We start from the raw sequence: 21,431 nt of genomic DNA on the forward strand, positions 1-21,431 counted from the left end.
TCCACACTGAACCATAGCAGCATGGTTTCCATGGATACTGAACACCTCCAACAGTCATGGCCACCTCCCTTAAAGGTTAATTAATACAGAATTTTCACCTCGTTTCTGCTGTTTTCACCTTTGGTGTCTACTGAGTGGACCAACATAGTAGGTCAAACATGACCAGACAACAGTCCTTTATCGTGACCAAAGGTTATGTTAACCCCATTCAGTTGCCAGTCATAATACCTAACAGAAAGTGCTAGCAACTGTCAAAATTGCAATGAACTTAACATTAGGTTGAAATCCGCCCCCACAGATAAAAATTGTCATGATCAGGTTGTCAAGCCTAACAATATTGTCTTTTTCATTTTTCCTTGAAAATGACCTGGAATTAGGTCTTGATCAAGTCCAATTAAGTCTGAGTAGCAGAAAGAAAACAATCTAAATTGCCATTTTTCTTCCCTCTTCTAAATAAAACTAGATCATATATTAATTGGTTTATTCACAATGTATAATATTGTATAAATAACATAACTAAGACTGGACCACTGGCATCAATTACTGATAAGGGCCATCTTTAAGCTGTTGACCTAAATCTGATGACAACAAAAGCCAACCTGGTCATACTGGGCCATCTGATGTCTGCTGTCATGCTGCTTAGATCCCAAGGATTAGGGCTATTTTCCTGCCAGTGATCGTAACATAATTTTAATAGAATGCCTCCGCAACCACCATTTGATCCCTTTTAAGTAAACACACACAGTGTAGGCAAATGTATTTTCAATTCAGAAGGTAGTTGGAAAACCATGATTCCTTGTCCTTTCTCAGGGGAAAGTACTGCTAATTTGCTAATTACATTTGACTTTGTGTAGCGTTGCCCTGAAAAACTTTAAAACGAGAACATAAGGGAGAATTTAGGACACTGAATTAGCTACAGCATCTATTGTTGCTTATAATGCATCAATAACGTGAGACAAAACTCGGAAGGTTTGGGCTCTTGACAGACATGTAATGAAAGAGTCAGCATCAGAGAATACTACTAAAGTTAATGCATAGAAAATGTTCTTCAGTGACAACAATTACTTATTTAATGCATTACCTTGAGCTATGCTGCATAGTCTAAACTGAGCGCCTGAAGAATACTAACGTCTCATTTTGTCTCTTATACAGTGTGATGTGTTTATTCGTATTACATTATCTTCCCCGGTGTATACAATGAAAATGACCTTCTACATTTGTTAACGTCATATCTTTGGTTATGGCACCCAACAAGCTTGACCTCGATCTCCTCCTTCACTACGGGACCCCATAGCACCAACAAACTGCTCTCCAGTTTCAGGGGTGATTATCTGTTATCCTTGACAATGTTAGCCAATGACATAGAAGGCACATTTCAAAAGTGATTTTTACCCCTACTGTCTGCCACTTGCGCACATATGATAGAATGAGCGTGAAGGGGAGGACTAAGAGCTTTATCATCCATGACTGGCTGCCTCTTCATCTATTTTTCTTTCAATCTTTCTTCATATGTAAAAGTAATTGAACAGTAAATGTCATATAACCCTCAGTTGGTTCCAAACACGTGGAATATCACCAGGCAGACATGAAAATTTGACACAGATGGCACGGATTACAGATCTAAGAATGTCACCTTCACTCCAGTTCTACGTGACCTCCACATGAACATACTCGCCTATCCAATCTCTTCTCTTATCTAAAAAAAAAAAAAAAAGTTCCAAAATGAAACAGTAATCAATTTAAAATGTATGAGACCAAACAAAAGAATTATGAGGGGAGCTGAAACAAAGTCTTAAAAGTCAAGGTCATTTATGTAACTAAGGCTTTTGCAGTTGATACAACAGCTGGTGTCCATAGAAAAGCTCTCGGCGTTAATAAAAAGTGACAATGCTGCCCGAGCAGCGTGTACTAATGTCTGACTCCAGCTTGGCAGATGTGTTCTCCCTGTTGTTTAGGAGAGTCAAGGTTAAAGGAATTTTAAAAGGCGAGGCAATGCCTGAACACCGTTATATCATGTAATCTGCAGCCTATCCCTGCTGCACATACACAACACAGTAGCAAGCTTACACATGCAGTGTGACCGCTGTTTGCAAATTCAATATGGCATGGCATGATTAAATAAGGCAAAACATAAGCTGCTTGACCAAATGCAGATCTTTTAAGAAAGAGTGCACCAGAGGGAAGTTGAATTAAAAGCTCTTGTTCACCTTGAGAGAGAGAGAGAGAGAGAGGGGGGGGGGGGGTGCCTCGGAGAATGCCAAGCTAGCAAACAGCAGGAGAGCTCCTCGGAGTAAATGTATTAGCATAAAGTCAGTTAGGAAAAAACAACACTGAAATACATTCAACAGGCAAATGGCCACACCCACACATTGAAAACTAGAGCACTCTGATCCACTTCTTGGGATGTAATGACCAAACGTATCCAGTTTATGTACCCGACATAGATGAATACAACAAAGTCATCTTCTGATAAAACATACCTCATGCAGTTCAACAGCAAGACTAAAACAGTACTTGAGTGTATAAACGGTTTCCAATGTTAGCATTTCAGCCTCTGCCCAAAAGGGATTGGAGTATAAATTTGGAGGGTCTTATTTATTTATTTTATTTTTTTTTTTTTGTATTACATCTGAATACCGAAGTATGAAAAGTACCGAGGTCTAAATATGGCGATTGATGAATGAAGATTAGTCACCACAATGGGTACCAGCCAGTGGTGATAACACAAACTCATAATGCTGTTTCTGCTTCCCCACCTTGACCGGATTACAATATGCTTACAAAAAATATGTCTATCTATAGTAAATATTTGTGTGCCATTTGGAAGACCCACCCAAGGGCCATTTCCTGAGTCGCTGGAAATTAGTGCATCAATTAAACACACATACATTCCTTCTTAATGAGGCGTGGCTGCATCAATCTCTACCCTATTTATTCCTATCTGGGTCTGAGGTTATCTTTTGCTTATATAGTCTTCCCAAAATGGTGCTCATTTCCCTTCTGATCCACACACATTTTCCATTTGTAAACACTAGAGCTGAAAGTGAGAACAGCCGCTTGCCCCAAAGCATGCACGCCCAATGGCGGAGCTCGGCATTTTGATGTAGACTGCAGCAGTGATGTCTGAGGGAAATGGGCCACTTTGCAATTGAGATCAAATGTCCCACTGCCAGTCTGCCCTGAAAGCGAGGTAAAACCAGCTAAAATCCTTGGCCTTTAATGAATCATTTTCATAATATCCTTGGCATCAGCCCTTAAGTGGCCTTCTGCCATGAGTCAGCAAGATGTCCTTCTTTATGAGTATTGCTTTTTCCTCCCCCTTATGCTGTGAGTAATTTGGGATGTGCCGAAGGAGTATGCTATGCGACAGAGGTTTAACAGACAGAAAAAGATGGGAGGACATATTTCTACAATCTCTTTGCATTCTGCTACGCTCCTATAGGATGCTCATGTTGCCTACAGAGGTTTGATAAAAGGATTCACAATGCGGTCCTAGTTAAAGATACTATTAAAATAATGTTAATTAATTCAATTGGATAGATTTAACCCAATCAAGTATGGAACAATTACAGGTAACCTTTAACAATAAAGTCTCAAGCTGCACCAGTCCAGCTGGCAAGGAAGATCTGAACCCATGCCAATGAACAGGAGACTTCAATCAGATTAGTGCTGTGTCTGATCCTGACGTGTTGACCCAGTACTCACAAATCAGTAGTTTTTGAAACCAAGCATAAAATGATCTCTACTTGTGAAACTGGAAGAGAAGCTAAATTATCAACCAGGAGGATAACTAATGTTTAAATGCAAGTTTCCAGCTTGGAAATAAAATGAGTATGACATATATTTGTCACCATCTCGGCTTAATTTGCTATGTTAAAGGGCCATCTGATGCACAACTGGAGTGAACCAAACGTTTTAAAAAGCGATGTTTTACATTATCGACTCGAGCACTCTCGCGACCCACGTGAGGATAAACGGCTCAGAAAATGAATGGATGGATGTTTTACATTAGTCATAAAAGGCCAGTTTCTGCATCAACACAAAACAATATGTTTGTCAATTACTAATTTTAGACAATCCAACTTGATTACATCATCAACACGCAAACCTCTCCTATAGACAAGACAAACATGTCCATGTCAAAAACTCCGATTGCAGGCAAAATCCGTGGATTTATCATCCATCATTGCTTTTGCAAAAACATTGTTAGTCACCAGGGCTAGACCTCTTTGCATTCAAGGCTCCTCATAACTAGTAGCCCTGAAACCTAACATGTGTATAACAATACCATAGTCTCAGTTTGTGTATACCGTTATTTTTCAAAAATAATGTGCACATTTTTAAAAAAATATTTCAACAAGAGCACATTATATTTAGGTTTAGATGAAAAATAAAAAAACACAATCCCATTGTATAGTCATATACAGGTACACAGAGTGGTAAAAAATGCATACATCTACATTGTGATATGATATTCGATGTCTCATGTTACACATTTATATATACTACGGTAATGGCACCTCCGACCTGAACCCTCAAACCTCTTCGGGGAGCTTGCATTTTACGATTGTTGGCGTAGCATGTTTGTTGCGACTGAACTAAAGATCAGAAACAACATCCCGTGAGTGTTTTAACTTACACCAAGACAAAAAAATCTCAACTACAACGGCTAGTTGTGCAGCTGCTTTTAAAAGAAATGCGTCATCACTTGTGCTGATGCAAACCCGGACTTCAGGTGGGTATCAAAACAATGTGAGCTCAAACTACGTGGTACGAGCGTCACAGGCACATAAAAATAAATAAATGGGAGAACACACACAATTGAAATGCTCGCTTTTTTTTTTTTAAATGTGCCAATTACGCTTGTTTCTATGTAGTTACGCTATAGTGAAAGCTGTTACAAATTGGAGCTGAATGGAGGGGGAGAGGCTGCGCTGCGCAACCTCAACTCTTGCGATTCAAAAAATGTTTCCTCACTAACACCATTGATGGCACAGAGGATGACATGCGGTGGGAGCAAGATGGGAAGTTCACGATGCAATGCAAGAGGCACCGAACTGTACCAAGTCATCAATGATGAGTTCCACAGTGATGCACCAAAGGTAGCTACTATGGATCTTTTTTGGATTGGAGATGAGTCAGATGCTTCTTTTGAAGGCTTAGCCAAGTATGTGTAATGTAGATGATAAACTGTACCATGCACAAATATTTAATGCAAAAAATGTTCAAGTTATAAACAGTGTTAAATAGTTTATATTTTTAAGACTGTAATATGTGTTATCAACAGTATTAATAAAATATATTATTTTGTTTGTTTATTTTAGTTGGTTGAGGGATTCTGTTCTGACAATTACAGGGAGCAGGACAAGCGCGTCCTGTGGCCTGTCCCGAGCTTATGTTACCGCGACAGCAGCACATGCACAATGATTATTATTAATGATTATTGTACAGACAGTTTTTTGAAAAACAATACAAGTACAAACCAAACAAAATATAAATACAGATCATTCCGAATATTTTGAACATATGGGTAGCAGGTGCGCATTGTACATTGGTAGAAGGGTTTTCCTGATTTTTTTTTTAGGTTAACTTCTGAGGTGGGCATTATACTTCACGACGCATTATACTTGAGAAATTATGGTATGTTGGTTATTTGAGCTATACTCAACCGATGAGGTGACAGTAGTAAGACTTTTTTTGAGGTAATATTATTTAACTGAAAAAGCATTTGAAAGAATACACCCATCCATCCATCCATTATCTGACCCAATTATCCTCACAAGGATCGCGGGAGTGCTGGACCCCATCCCAGCCATCTTCAAGGAGGCGGCGGGGCACACATCAAGGACTTAATTCACCGAAGACAATTCAGCACTCGGTAACTGTCTCATCAGTATTCATTGACATGAAAATGTCTATGAATTGGAGGTTTGACGCTGGGCGTTTGACAAAATGTCTTCGATCACCAACAATCATTACCTTTTTTTAATGAGATGAGAAACTGGTGTTTTCAGCTGCCGTAACAATGCCAGTTTTTTTTACCAAAATATTTCTGTCTCTAGGTGTTGTACGTAGAATAGAAATCTAATGTAATCTAAGATTAGACTTTTCAATCAGTTTGGGGGGAACATTTTTTCTTAAACTAAAAGTACAGGCAGACATGTACGTTTACTGCAATGAACATCACTTAAATGTCCACATGCCGGGCAAAATTTAAGTGTTTTCTCCACTAACCATCATAGACTGTTAGTCATATAGCATGGCAGACAAGGCTAGCTCCCAAAAGCAACGAGACTATTATTTTGTTGTAATGAAGGAGATTGAGTGGAGAAAGAAAATGACACACTGCTAATCACACTAAAAGGTGTTTAGAGGATAGGTAAAAACAATTTGTACGGAGCCAAATGCTAACATTTCTATTCTACTGTGGTTAGGAGGTGAACAAAGACACACATCATGCTCCTGTACCTTGTCATCCTTAGTTGTGGAGGGTGATACAGGTAAAGTGCAGTAATCAATTTGCTCTACTGGCACAAGTGCTCCTTTAGAATACTAATCAGGCTTGCGCCCTCCCCTCTTCTCTTGTTCTCAATATCCCATATGACGTGCTCCCTCCACACCTCTCTCCTTCCTCATTCACCTTTCTCATCACTTGGCCCCCCCACACACACCTCACCCCCGTGCCCCAGACCTGACCAAATGCTAAAGCGGGGGGGGGGGGGGGGGCAGTCTTCTGGAGATAACTGCTGCCACTAATCAAGTCAACGTGCACTGGGGCATGGGATTAAAAGAGTTTGCACAGTTTGGTGTTACATACATATACTGTGCACACGCAGACGTTGAGAATAAAAACCTACAGGAAAGCCACCAGAGTCCTCCAAACACATGCAAAACACTACACAACAACAAGGTCAACTTTGGAATATTAGGCGAGCATTCTCTGGATATAAAAGAACACACACAGGAAGATTAAATCTAAATTTACTCATCCAGTCTAAATGGGACTGAGCATGAGCCGCCCATCTATATCAGACACACGCTGAACTGTAGTATGATGTGTGTCACAATTATGAAAAAATACAAAATATTCTGTGGATTGACATCCACATAGTTGTTATATTCTAAAGTAAATTCTTAGTGTTGAGTCTGAAAGAGTGAGACAACAACACCCTATTATCAGCAGGGATATTTCGTAATGTATATAATGGGTGCCATTAATCGCTCTTAACAAGAGGACACAACCTCACCTTGGCAGTCTCACAAAAGGAGTTGGGGGCATGGAAATAGCTACACTGAAATTGAAATTCACCACACTAAAGGATTGCCTCATGTCCCTCTGTATCGAGGGTCGGGTCCACGTATGGAGCCAGGTCAGAAGTCGTCCAGAAGCTGCTGAGAAGCATAAAGACATTTTTGTTTTTTAAAGAATAGGATCACGGGAGGGGCAGGTAAATTTGCAAATAAAAGGTGGGGATAGTGCAGTGCTGGGGCCTCATGACCTTGACATACTGACATGGGCAGAGGGAGAGAGGGAAGGAGGCAGGTGGGCAGATCCTGTCATGTTACAGTTGTCATTTGTCTGATCACCTACCCTCCCCAGCCACCTGGCAGACCCCCTCCCATCCGAATATCTACCCAGCTTTGCGTGACCTCATCCTCTCCTGACCCGATACCCCTCCTCCCCACCTGTGAGCACGGTGTCCTTCCTCGCTTTTGCTCCGCCCCTCTGCAGTCCTCGCACCCCGTCTTTCCCACTGCTTGTACTCTGTCGCTCCCACCCCTCCCCATCCGGCTCTTTTTCCCCCGCGGCTGTGCAGCAAGGTCAGGCAGGTCACAGTGTCCTCATCTGTAATCCGCTGCCATTCGTCAGCAGCCCCAGCCCAGGAGGAGAGAGAGGAGAGCAGGCGCTCTGACGAGGGGAGAATGCCCAATTAGGCAGCTGTCACACACACACACACACACACACACACACACACATGCGCTCGCGCAACATTACAGAGTAAGGGAGTGAAACAGGGAGGCTGCAGGAACCTACTGTCCACAAGAGGAGGAGGAGGGTAAACACTTTCAGCTGCAAGGTGTCAATAAGAGTATTGTTTTAGTGTGAAGGAGGTGTAGGGTCAGCTACAGTTAAGACACATATGACTATTTTCTGCGGCCTGACAATAAGAAGGGCAGCAAGGTGGCTGGAAATTCTGGGTAAACAAAAGTGCAATAACATTTTAAGTCAAGATTACTTTTGACACAAGGAAATAAGTGTTGAGCGTTACCTGTAATGACGAGCTTCAATAGATAATCCTGCATCTGGGTGCTACTTGGATTCGAGCCACTCATTGAGGATTTCTATACTCCAGTCAGCCATGAAAACAAACCCAAAGCCAGGTCAGCATGTACTTAACTAGCGCAGCCAGTTTGCACTCTGACTTGTAGCAGATACCTGAGAGATAGATGATCATCTATCTCCTGTAAACAGACATCTGTTTTGAGTAATGGGGAAACTAATCAACAAAAATTATACCAGGACGATTTCATGCATGGGTGCAACAAGAAGATTCATGTTTCAGATATTTATTGCTCATTTCTATACTTATAGATTGTTCCGTCAAATGCTCTTATTTACTCTCATCAAAGGAAAGCATTATAATGGTTCACTGCCAGCGGAGTTATATAGCAGGTTGATCAAAACACCGTGGGGCGGGGGGTACTGTGGGGTGTATCAGAGGCAGGAGACTTGTCCTCCTTACATTCTCAAGTTCATCAATGTTATGAAGCAGCAACTCCAGCTTTGATTGGGTGATGGTGAAAAGGATTTCGTCAAGAGTGCGACAGGCACTTCCCCAGTAAATCCTGTCTGAAGAGTACGGTGTATCTGGATGTGAAATTGTGTTAACTGGAAAAGAGAATTCAACATTTAATCGTCGCAATATTTGAGCAGGCATATCAAGTGAAAGCCATAACGTACATATTTCTGGAATATTCATACATGGTAATATTGGTGAAGATTTTGGAGACTACACATTTTAAGTCAATTTCAAGGTTCTCAGTTATATTCCCTATCAAGCTCTTTGGCATCATTTGGCATTCGTAAGGGATACACAATTTCTAAAGGTTTGCATGACTGCAGTACTCCACCCATCTCTTGAGATTATTATTATAATGGATAAGTGATTTTTCAGCTAGATCCTCTCCTGCCAGGACACTGAAAGTACATTGAATGCTCCTAAAGACTAAAGATTGTAATCTGTCGTGTCATATTGATGCATAGCTTGGAGCACATTGAAAGCATTGGGGCAGCCGCACACAAAGCGATGGTGGCCGAAAGCAACTGTTGTTACAGAGTGTAGGGGGGGATCTGCAACGAGTTTTCATCATTGCGAGACCATCAGCAACCATTTTTTTTTTCTTTTTTTCCCCTCTTACATATAGTCTCTTTGTATCATTATATTATAGCTCCAGTAGCCAGAGCAATCCAGTGCTTTGACAATCACACTGTTGTTTGTGATTCAATAAAAAAATAACACTACAGTAAAGTGCTGTGTACGCAAATCCTACAGACCGCAAATATTTTCATTGAGTTAAAGGTGAATTTATCAAGTCTGTCTAGCCACATGCGATCATACTTCCATATTCAAAACAAAACGTCATTTCAAACAAAAATAGATTATAATATTATAATATTGAGGCTTTACACTTTTAAGTGTGTGAAAGAATAGCTAAATACAGATTTGTAAATGAACCCAAACAGGATAGATAGCACCAATAAGCAAAGAAGCAAACTTGCGAACGATATTAAAAACGGTGTTAAGATAGCAACATTTGTAAAATTAAAATATCACTTCCAGTTACTGTAGATGTGGGACTTGACTTTACACAGATACGATCAGTGTGATCAGAATCCGCCGATATTTAGTATTTTCTGCTGCTCGCCTTTCATGTCATTATTCGACAAATAATGTCGTCAATCAGCTCCACAGTAGAAATTTAACTCTGACATTAATCCCAAAATGCATCTTATTTTTAGCCTTGAGCTGTCTCACCTTTCTTGTGGCATAGTACTGTAACTATCTGACGGACATTAAAGTTTTGGACAATCTTGTCAGTGAAAAAAAAAAAAGAAATGAAAAAAAAAAATCGGTGTTGGGACTATTTTGTGGTGTCTCGAACATATAGCACATAAGGTCATGTGTGTGTGTGTGTGTGTGTGCGCGTGTGCCCAATCACGGTTCAGAGTTTGCGGCCCCGCATACTTGTGGCCTTCCAAATGCGGTCAGTTTAAAAATTGAAAAAAAGAGAATGGAGGGCGCCATTACAATTGTATGTTCACTAGAGGATTTATTTGCTTTGGATACCATTTAATAACTGTGTAATTATAATTTATTCTAATTATAATTAAAACATAACTGTGCACACTCATGTCCTGAGTACCGACAAAGCTAATGGAGGACTGTGTATTACCATTATTAGCTGCTAAACTTCTCATCGGGAATTAAAAAAAGAAAAAACAATCCGAAGTCATGACATCACATATTGTTTCAAAATTACTTGCGGGTGCCCACGAGTGTAAAGCTTGGAACTTTTTTTCCATTTCACACTTCATTAGAAAAACCTAGTCAGACGGAAAGGGTCTAAAACTTTATGAAGCTAGTAAATCAAATTTTCCTCACGGGATGAATAACGTAATCCATGTAGCCATCCATCCACAACTTCCGCTGAAGAAATGATAAAAAAAACTGCACAACACACTCAGGAAACTCTCTCTTGGTAAGGCATATATCAAAGACGTTGCATATGGGAAAAATAAGTACATGGCAAGACATAAAGAACACCATTTCTTTCTGCAGTATTGTAGCCATATTTGAGTGCTAGTGTGTGATGTACTAACATTTCTATTTGGTTTAAAATGTTTAATTTAGGGTACATTTTGATGTCATCTTAATATTTGGACATTGTGACGTCATCTCAATGTTTCAACTGTCAAAGTTGGGATCTTTGTACGTATCACTTTATGGAGCAAATATTTTTGAAAGATGTATGACTAATGCAATTATACACCTGTGTAACTTTCTGGGCCTTTCTTGTCAACGGTGTCATCTGTTGACCCTTGGGCTGGGTCTCCCGTCGCTCTCCCACTGCTGAGCTCCACAGCTGGAAGCAATCCAAGTTAACATTAGCGCCTATCATGTCTCGTGGTGTGCACTAACCCAACGTCGTCTTTCTCCCGGCACTATGTTTGGCTCAGCACCAATCAAATATTGGCATTATTTTTAAGCTATTTTCTTAACCTGTCAAAGTATTTCAGAGGAGCCCGAATTAAGACATTTTAACAGACCTTCACAACTGCAAAACAGTGAGACCCATGAAGCATGCATCCTCTTCGGTGCTCAGCCATCATAGCTTCTCGGCGAGTTGCACCATTAGTGACGGAGTTTATCCCCATTGGTGACGGAGTTTATCTGTGCTTGCTGATTTTATTTTTCACAGTTACAGTATCATTCCATTGAACGTTTTCTGTTAACGTTGACCACGTGTCTGCCACGATACATACTGTATTGTTAGCGATTTATTGCCCAGCCTTATTTCTCCGTAACGGTTATCAAGGTTACCATCTTAAATATTTCTGCTAGTTGATGTTCAGAAATCCTTTTCAATCTTTTTAAAAATTATTTTGTAATTTTATGTAAATTCATGTCTTGTAAAATTGACATGCCTTTATGATGATCCATGATAAAATGATCCCCGTTATCAACTGTACCGAGATATCTCAGGAATGCGTTAATGGAATTTGTTTGTTTGGAACTAGTTAATAAAGTCATTACTTGGACTAAATTATGACTCGATTTTATTTTGGTGGTCAAAGGTCAAAGTTGCTGTAATTGTTGCACAAAACAATGTGTTTAGCCATACTGGAGTATAATATTTGTTATTTCCTCCAGAGAATGTCTTCACATTTGAGATCGAAGTGTGAACTGACTTTGTAGTCTAAGACCAAAGTCACTTAGACCAGACGAGCCTATTTTGGGCAGCGATAGCTTAGAACCACCTCGAGGGAGTTCCCTTTAAGTTTGGCACAACTATTTTGTTTGTTTGCTTTTATTGTTAGTGATTCAATATTCTGATTGACACCTTTCAGTACTCAATGTATGCATAAAAAATATCAATGTGATTACATCAACACGTTGTGACTCCGTAAAAACGTTAATGGAGAGTGCAACTAGATAGTTTTGCGGAACCACCCCTCCTCCCCCACATGGCGGTAAGTCTAGTTAACAGTATTATCATGTGTCCACAAGATCAATGAGGTTTCATCTTATGGTGTCCTTTACAGAGCTAGCATCGTGACCTTTTATGACTCCAAGAGGAAAATGTTGTATTACAGTAGTACAGCAACAGTAGTAGCTCGATAGATTACCCTGTATCTTAAGCACCAGCTTTGTACTTGATGGAATTAGGCGCATATTATCATCAAAATTTCCTGAGAAATGTTAAACATGTATCGGTCCTTAATCAATCTCTGAGATCACTGTGTACATCGAGCACTGATCAAGACTGGACAGATGGATCACAAACCAATTACAGTCTACGATTTCCTATCCTGTATAGGCTTTACATCACAGATGTCAAACTCAAGGCCCGGGAACCAGATGCGGCCCGCCACAGGATTTTATGTGGGCCATGAAGACAAATCGTGTGTATCAACTTCCATAATTTTTGTTAAAATCTGGAAAGAATTTCAAATTGTCATCTCATAAATGATGAGGACGAGATATTGCAAGCATTTTTGTGTTACCAAACATCAATAGTTGGAAAAACCCATTACCCTTGATTTCTGATTTCAAAACTAGTTGATAAATTTAATGTGTAAATATGATGGGTCAATGAAAGATTTTCATGGTTTCAGTCATAACGGCAATCTGACAGAAACTGTAACTACAACGTGGCCCGTGATAGAAATGAGTTTGACACCACTGCTTTACATGATGAGGATATTTTGGGGGTGATCACGGATCAACAAGTTTAAAAAAATAATAGCCGATCACAAGATGGAGCAATGTGTCTTTACATGACACGTTCATTTATTGTATATACTTGTGTATTGTATGACTCGTGTATATACTTGTGTACTGAGTAATGTATCTTGAAAACTATTATGTAGCAATTTAGAGAAAAGTTAAAACATGTACCCAGTAATAGAGTGTGCCATATGTATGTGTTATATACACTAATCGGAAACACAATGGAGACTGCACCTTTTAATACCATGCGCCCTATGGTCGCGGAAATAGGTATTATAAGAAATATCTACCTAAACCACACAGGAATGGTTGAAAAGGGGGAAAAAAAGACTGTTTTTAAATGCCAGGCAACAAGTCCTACTCTAAATCCAATTGAAAAGCTTTTGTTTGGGGGGGGCGCCCTGCAGAAATTTGCCATTGGGGGAAAAAATGCATGCAAATGTTCAAGAACTTGAACAAACTGCAAAGGTAGAGTTAGAGGAACTACAACATGAGAAGTGCAAAAGGTTTAAGCTTACAAATGTCAATCAATTTGGACTTCCAATTAACAAATGCTGATGATCCAAGTTTGTTACAATTCAACTTATTTCTGAAGCTATTATACAGGTTGTGCAAAAAAAATGAAGGGATGCCAGTAATAGTGATCACAAGTGTACATACACAAAGAGACAAGTTCACATGGGTAAACGTTCAAAATCTACACCAATTAACCTGAATGGTACCACAATGGGCGGCACGGTAGAGAGGCTGGATAGCGTTGGCCTCACAGTTCAGAGGACCCGGGTTCAATCTCACTACTCCCTGTGTGGAGTTTGCATGTTCTCCCCGTGCATGTATGGGTGATCTCCGGGCACTCCTCCCACATCCCAAAAATATGCAGTATTAATTGGAATGTGTGATTCTGAATGCAGCGATTTGACTCTGCGCCCTGCGATTGGCTCACAGTCAGTTCAGGGTGTACCCTGCCTCCTGCCCGTTGACAGCTGGGATAGGCTCCAGCACTCCCACAACCTTTGTGAGGATAAGTGGCTAAGAAAATGGATGGATGGATGGATGGATGGATGGATAGATGCATAGTACCACACTGATTACTTCATTTTGTCCCAGAACTTCCATTCTCACAGTTTCTTTCACCAGGTCATGTAATCTTGATGGTATTCAAGAGTAAACCAAGTAAGACTAAGATATAACAATAGCTCACCCTAAGAGTACAGGATGACCGCGGCCATGTATTGTGAGATTTTGGGTAACAACCTCTTTCCCTCAGTCAGAGCATTGAAGATGGGCCGTGGCTGGGTCTTTCAACATGACAATGACCCAAACCACACAGCCCGGAAAACCAAGGAGTGGCTCCGTAAGAAGCATATCATATCAAGGTTCTGGCATGGCCTACCCAGTCTCCAGACCTAAACCCAATAGAAAATCTTTGTAGGGAGCTGAAACTCTGTGTTTCTCAGTAACAAACCAGAAACCTGCAATATAGCAGGGTATTCAAATACTTATTTTCTTCACTGTAGGTTATCCCTGATATAGCGGCCTCAATATATCAAAAAATGCATCTTGAAAAGTAGTGAACAATTCCCATTAGAAAATTAAAAATATCCTGTGATGTATTGAGCTTATACAGAAAGAACAATGATCCTTTTTAATGGTATTGTTTAATTTTCATGACTACACAAAATACTGAAGTTGTGGCAGAAAAATATCTTACATCACTACATTGATGAACAGTAAGTGGTTTGTTTGTATCAATTTTATAGTAAAAGTATATAGTTGTCTATTGTAAAATACACTAATTTTAAACTAAGCAATTGTAACATCCTACCATCACCTTATCAAGGTGAAGGGGATTGTGTGTCCAAATGATCGGAGAAGCTAAGTTGTCTGGGCTTCAGGCCCCTGATTGGGTCACCCATTGCAAACAGGTCCGAGGTGAGGGACCAGACAAAGCTCGGTAAAAAGACTCCTAGGATGAATAAAATGAATGTAGGTTTCCCTTCCCAAGACATGGGTCACTGGGGTTCCCCTGTGGAGCGAGGAGGCCGAGAGGCCGAGGGCAAGGTTGCCGCACTTGTACACATTGGGCCCGGCCAGGCACAGCCTAAAGGGCAACATGGGTCCCCCTTCCCATGGGCTCACACTGCCAATGAGACCCTTAGTTCTGAGCATCCCAGACAGCGAGAGAGTTGTGATTGGTGCAGATTGTAATGGACATGTTGCTGAAGGAAACAGGGCAACGAAGAAGTGATGGGTAAGTACGGCATCCAGGAAAGGAACTTTGAGGGACAGATGGTGGTGGACTTTGCAAAAGGATGGAGATGGCTGTAGTGAACACTTATTCCAGAAGAGGGAGGAACATATAGTGACCTACAAGAGCGGAGGTAGAAGCACGCAGGTGGATTATATTTTGTGCAGACGATGTAATCTGAAGGAGTTTACTGACTGTAAAGTAGGTAGGGGAGAGTGTAGCTCGACAGCCATAGGATGGTAGTGTGTAGGACAACACTGGTGGTGGGTAGAAAAATTAAAAAGACAAAGGTAGAGCAGAGTACCATGTGGAGGAAGCTGAGAAAGGAAGAATGTTGTGCGGCCTTTCGGAAAGAGGTGAGACAGGCTCTCGATGGACAGCAGAAGCTCCCGGAAGACTGGACAACGACAGCCAAGTAATCAGAGAGACAGGCAGGAGAGTACTTGGTGTGTCATTTGGTAGGAAAGGGGAGAAGGAGACTTGGTGGTGGAACCCCAAAATACAGGGAGTCATACAAGGAGAGAGATTAGCGAAGAAGAAGTGGGATACTGAGAGGACTGAGAAGGGGCGAAAGGAGTACATCGAGATGCGACGTAGGGCAAAGGTAGAGGTGGCAAAGGCTAAACAAGAGGCATATGAAGACATGTACACCAGGTTGAACACGAAATAGAGAAGAAAAGGATCTCTACAGGTTGGCCAGACAGAGGGATAGAGATGGGAAGGATGTGCAGAAGGTTAGGGGGATTAAGGATGAGATGGAAATGTGTTGACTGGTGCCGGTAGTGTGCTAAATAGATGGAAAGAATACTTTGAGAAGTTGATGAACAAAGAAAATGAGAGAGAAGGAAGAGTTGAAGAGGCAAGTGTGAAGGACCAGGAAGTGGCAATGATTACTAAGGGGGAAGTCAAAAAGGCACTACAAAGGATGAAAAATGGAAAGGAAAGGCAGTTGGTCCTGATGACATACCGGTAGAGGTATGGAAGCAATTTGGAGAGATGGCTGTGGAGTTTTTGACCAACTTATTCAACAGAATACTAGCGGGCGAAAAGATGCCTGAAGAATGGAGGAAAAGTGTTCTAGTTCCCATTTTTAGGAACAAAGGGGATGTTCAGAGCTGTGGGAACTATAGAGGAATAAAGTTGATGAGCCACACAATGAAGTTATGGGAAAGAGTAGTGGAGGCTAGACTCAGGACAGAAGTAAGTATCTGCGAGCAACAGTATGGTTTCATGCCTAGAAAGAGTACCACAGATGCATTATTTGCCTTGAGGATGCTCGTGGAAAAGTACAGAGAAGGTCAGAAGGAGCTACATTGTGTCTTTGTGGATCTAGAGAAAGCCTATGACAGAGTACCATGAGAGGAACTGTGGTACTGCATGCGTAAGTCTGGTGTGGCAGAGAAGTATGTTAAAATAGTACAGGACATGTATGATGGCAGCAGAACAATGGTGAGGTGTGCCTTAGGTGTGACAGAGGAATTTAAGGTGGAGGTGGGACTGCATCAGGGATCAGCTCTGTGCCCCTTCCTGTTTGCAGTGGTAATGGATAGGCTGACAGATGAGGTTAGACTGGAATCCTCTTGGACCATGATGTTCGCAGATGATATTGTGATATGCAGTGAAAGCAGGGAGCATGCAGAGGAACAATTGGAAAGATGGAGACATGCACTGGAAAGGAGAGGAATGAAGATTAGCCAAAGTAAAACAGAATATCTGTGCGTGAATGAGAAAAGTGGAGGGGGAAGAGTGAGACTACAGGGAGAAGAGATAGCAAGGGTGGACGACTTCAAATATTTAGGGTCAACAATCCAGAGGAATGGTGAGTGTGGTAAGCAAGTGAAGAAACGGGTCCAAGCAGGTTGGAACAACTGGTGGAAGGTGTCTCACGTGTTACGTGACTGAAGAGTCTGCTCGGATGAAGGGGAATGTTTATAAAACAGTGGTAAGGCCAGACATGATGTGCAGATTAGAGACGGTGGCACTGAAAAGATAACAGGAAGCAGAACTGGAGGTGGCAGAAATGAAGACGTTGAGGTTCTCGCTCGGAGTGAGCAGGTTGGATAGGATTAGAAATGAGCTCATTAGAGGGACAGCCAAAGTTGGATGTTTTGGAGACAAGGTTCGAGAGAGCAGACTTCGATGGTTTGGACATGTTCAGAGGCGAGAGAGTGAGTATATTGGTGGAAGGGTGCTGAGGATGGAGCTTCCAGGCAAAAGAGCGAGAGGAAGACCAAAGAGAAGGTTTATGGATGTGGTGAGGGAAGACATGAGGGCAGTTGGGGTTAGAGAGGAAGATGCAGGAGATAAGCTAAGATGGCAAAAGACGACACGCTGTGGCGACCCCTAACGGGACAAGCCGAAAGGAAAAGAAGAAGAAGTATCTGAAGGGCTGGTATCAGTTGACATAGTATAACGTTTTTTATGAGTTCAAGTAAGGGTACAGACAAACAAAATTGGCACTAATACAGATTCCAGTATTGGTATATCCCAATTTAAATAAGTAGTCAAATAATCATTATCAGTTATGAAATGGAATCATATCTCTCTAAATGTGGACATACAGTGCCCTCCATAATTATTGGCACCCCTGGTTAAGATGTGGTTATTAGCTTCTCATATTTTTTTTTTTTCTAAATAGAATGCGACCTTAATGGAAAAAGAAAAATCCAACCTTCAATACAAGTGCGTTTATTCAGTGGGAAAAAAAAAATCCCGCATAAAGAAATAATTATTTGACATCAAATAATGTGTCACAATTATACTAATACTTTGTACAACCCCCTTTTTCCAACAAAACACCACCTAATCTCCTATGTTTCACAAGATGGGAAAAGATAGAAAAAGGGATCTTCAGCCATTCCTCTTTGCAGAATCTCTCTAAATCATCCAGAAACCTGGGTCCTCGCCTCTTCAGCTCACCCCACAGGTTTTCAATGGGGTTGAGGTCTGGGGACCGAGACGGCCGTAAGAAGAGCTTGATTTTGTGTCTGGTGAACCATTTCTGTGTAGATTTGGCCATATGTTTAGGGTCATTGTCTTGGTGAAAGACCCAGTGACGACCCATCTTCATCTTTCGGGCAGAGGGCAACAGATTTTGATTTAAAATATCCTTGTATTTATTTCAAAGCACTCATGATGCCATGCCCCCTCACAAGTTTCCCAGGGCCTTTGGAAGCGAAACAGCCCCACAGCATCACTGACCCAACCCCATACTTCACAGTGGGTATGAGGTGCTTTTCAGCATGCGCATCTTTCGTGGCACGCCAGACCCACTTGAGAGTGTTTGTTGCCCAAAAGCTCAATCTTGGTCTCATCTGACCAAAGCACACAGTCTCAGTTGAAGCCCCAAAACTGCTTGGCGAACTCCAGACGTTTACCTTTATGATTGTGAGTGAGGAAAGTTTTTCTCCGTGCATGCCTCCCAAACAGCTTGTTGGCGTGTAGACAGCGCCTGATGTTTGATTTGGAGACTTTGTGACCCCGGGATGCTACCATTTGTTTTTAATTCTGTAACAGTGAGCTTTGGAGATCTTTTGATTTCTCTTACCATCCTCCTCCTCACTGTGCGTGGTGGCAAAATAAACTTGGGTCCTCGTCCAGGCTTGTTTACCACTGTTCCAGTTATTTTGAACTTCTTAATTATTCCTCTCACAGTGGATATGGGCAGCTGCAGTTGAGTGGCAATCTTCTTGTAGCCTCTGCCTGACCTGTGAAGGTCGACGCACATCTGCCTCACTTGTATGCTGTGTTCCGTTGTCTTTCCCATGTTTAAGAGTGGATAAGAGAAATGGCCTCTTTGTCACGTCATATTCATACCCCAGGGAAACAGGAAGTGATGAATTACCACATACTCTGGTAAACTTTGTAAACTACTGTAGAAATGACAGAAATGCTTCAATTATATTTATTTCCTGGGAATTGTTAAGGGTGCCAATAATTGTGGAACAGGTGATTTAATGAATAATCATTATTTTTTAGTCTGGGATTTTTTTTCATTTTCTTACAATTCATTTGAGTTGAAGGTTGCATTTTACTAAAATTTTCAGTGAGACAGTATTCTCTTGAAATAAACTGAATTTATTTTAAGGCTTTTAACACATCTTAGCCGGGTTGCCAATAATTATGCAGGGCACATTAATTAAATGGTGATTTTGCCAAAGAGTCCCAGCATAGACGTTCCCGTGATTTAGATGTCACAGGAATCAACTTCCATGTCTGCTTCTTCTAAAAGCAAAACACAGTTCCTGGAGTGCATCTTCTGAACATCTATGCACAGGCAACTGTGGACTCTGTGTAGCATGAAGATACTTTCGGTGGTTTTCAAGTAACCTTCCTTAATTCCTTTATGAAATCCCTGGTATGCAGGGCTAACGTCTAAAAAGAGGATTAAAGACAGGAGGTTGTAAATAAAATGACAAGACATGTTGAGCCTGCTGACAAAAATCAATGCTAAATATTAATAACAATTTATTAGTATTGTTTTTTGTTTTGTTTTTTAGCATAATTCGTTTTTGGGTCGCCTCATATTATATGAACTTTTTATTGTCCACTCCAGTAAGTTTTACAGGCTGTTGATTAGACAATTAGACAAAGGAGGCCATCTGAAGTCATAATTATTGAATCTAAGAATGCATAAGAAGGATTTGTACCCACTCATCTTCAAACGAAATCATTAACAAAAAGCATAGCAGATTGAAAGTACAGTATTCAATTCACTATAGAACCTTCCAACTCAGCCACTAAAAGAGTAAAGGTCCATTTGAAAATAAACAAAAAAGATAAGTGTTTGAAAAAAAAAAAAAAAAAAAACATAACCTACACTGATTGGGTCTTCTAATAAGAGCAAGTAAAATATTAAGGCTTTCTACCGGCTAACGCCGTTGGTTTGTGGGAGACCTTCTGCCGATGCAGTAAAATTGGCTTTCAAGGACTTTGCGCTTTACCTTGGTCAAAAATAGCATTAACATTTGTCAAGTTGGGCTTAAATTCTGAAGTGGTCTTCTGAAGTGAAGACCATTTGGAAGCCAATATCACCGGTTCCCAGTCTCTGAAAATATCTATTTCATTCCCATGTGGTTTATAACTGAGTCATCTCTCCTCAATCTTTCTGCACTCCCTCGATATATCTATACAGTATCTTGTATGTACAAATGTCTCCCTAAGCTTTTTACAACGTGCAGAGAAGACACTTGCATTGTTGCTCTCAAAGCCATAGTGGAACCTCACAGTCTAGTTACTTTACAACCCTTAAAGCCCAGCTGTGTGTGTGTGTGTGTGTGTGTCTGTGGTTGATGGTTTTATGATCCCCCTACCCCAACACACCCACCCCGTTCCCCTTTCCTGTTCCTCTTTAATGTCACAGGGCTGGCTCATATGACCTTGAACAGCAGCATAGGCACGGCAAGAGCGAGAGCTGCCTCGCCTACGGGCGCCCTTGAACTGGAAAAAAAAGCAGCCTGATAGACATCTCAGTCTTCCTCTTACTCCCCCAACCTATTCTCCACAGCTTTTAGTCAATCTAAGAGAGTCCTTATCTGTTTACCCGGGAAGGGATTTATCAGGATGCTACATCTTTAACCTCTCTATTGGACAGACACAGAATTTCAACATTTCTGACCGGTAGCAAAAATACAAATTTGGAACCTCATCTACCTCTCGACCTCAAGCACGATCTCTGAGTCATTCAAGAAGTGGGTGACTTTATGGAATCTACTTGGATGACTGTCAAACCGCTGTTTATGTTCAAGGAAATTCCAGGCACTGTTGTGTTCTGAGTCACCAGCACACTGTGACCTGTTACGTCATCACAAATACAGTATGCCAGTGTCTCTTCTGAGGATAAGCGCTTTGTTTAACAGTCAATCACAATCCTCCAATTTAGATTGGTGTGAGGGGAAGGCTTGATGCACCTTGGGCCAAGTGTTTTGACAAGCTGATGAGTGGCCTGCTGGGTCCCAATAGAGACATCTGATTTTCCAGAGTAAACACTCGGGCCAAGGTCTTGCTCAGCTGCTCTATTGTCATACTGGGCTCGTATCAACAGCTCACTGTAGACCATTGTAAAACCATAAAGCAGGGTGGTTATCAGTATGAAAATATATTCAATACGACAAAAGTTTAAAGCCATTTAAGAGGTTTGGAAACTCAAGAGAGACTGCTCTCTACTTCTC

At 41.1% G+C, this 21,431-nt stretch overlaps 1 protein-coding gene across 2 annotated transcripts in view; it reads right to left on the reverse strand.

The window, feature by feature from the left end:
* Positions 1-21,431, reverse strand: part of nrip1b (nuclear receptor interacting protein 1b) — a 50,000-nt gene that overhangs the window by 5,237 nt on the left and 23,332 nt on the right. The window contains exon 1 of one of the 2 annotated variants that reach the window (XM_061804012.1): positions 8,271-8,368. The exons of the other annotated variant lie outside the window; for it this stretch is intronic. The gene's annotated coding sequence lies outside the window, so the exon portion shown is untranslated. Of the gene's footprint in view, positions 1-8,270; positions 8,369-21,431 lie in introns of those variants that run through there. 2 annotated transcript variants of the gene reach the window in all.

Source organism: Syngnathoides biaculeatus, chromosome 18, assembly GCF_019802595.1.
Source record: "Syngnathoides biaculeatus isolate LvHL_M chromosome 18, ASM1980259v1, whole genome shotgun sequence".
In the NCBI taxonomy this organism is placed as follows: Eukaryota; Metazoa; Chordata; class Actinopteri; order Syngnathiformes; family Syngnathidae; genus Syngnathoides; species Syngnathoides biaculeatus.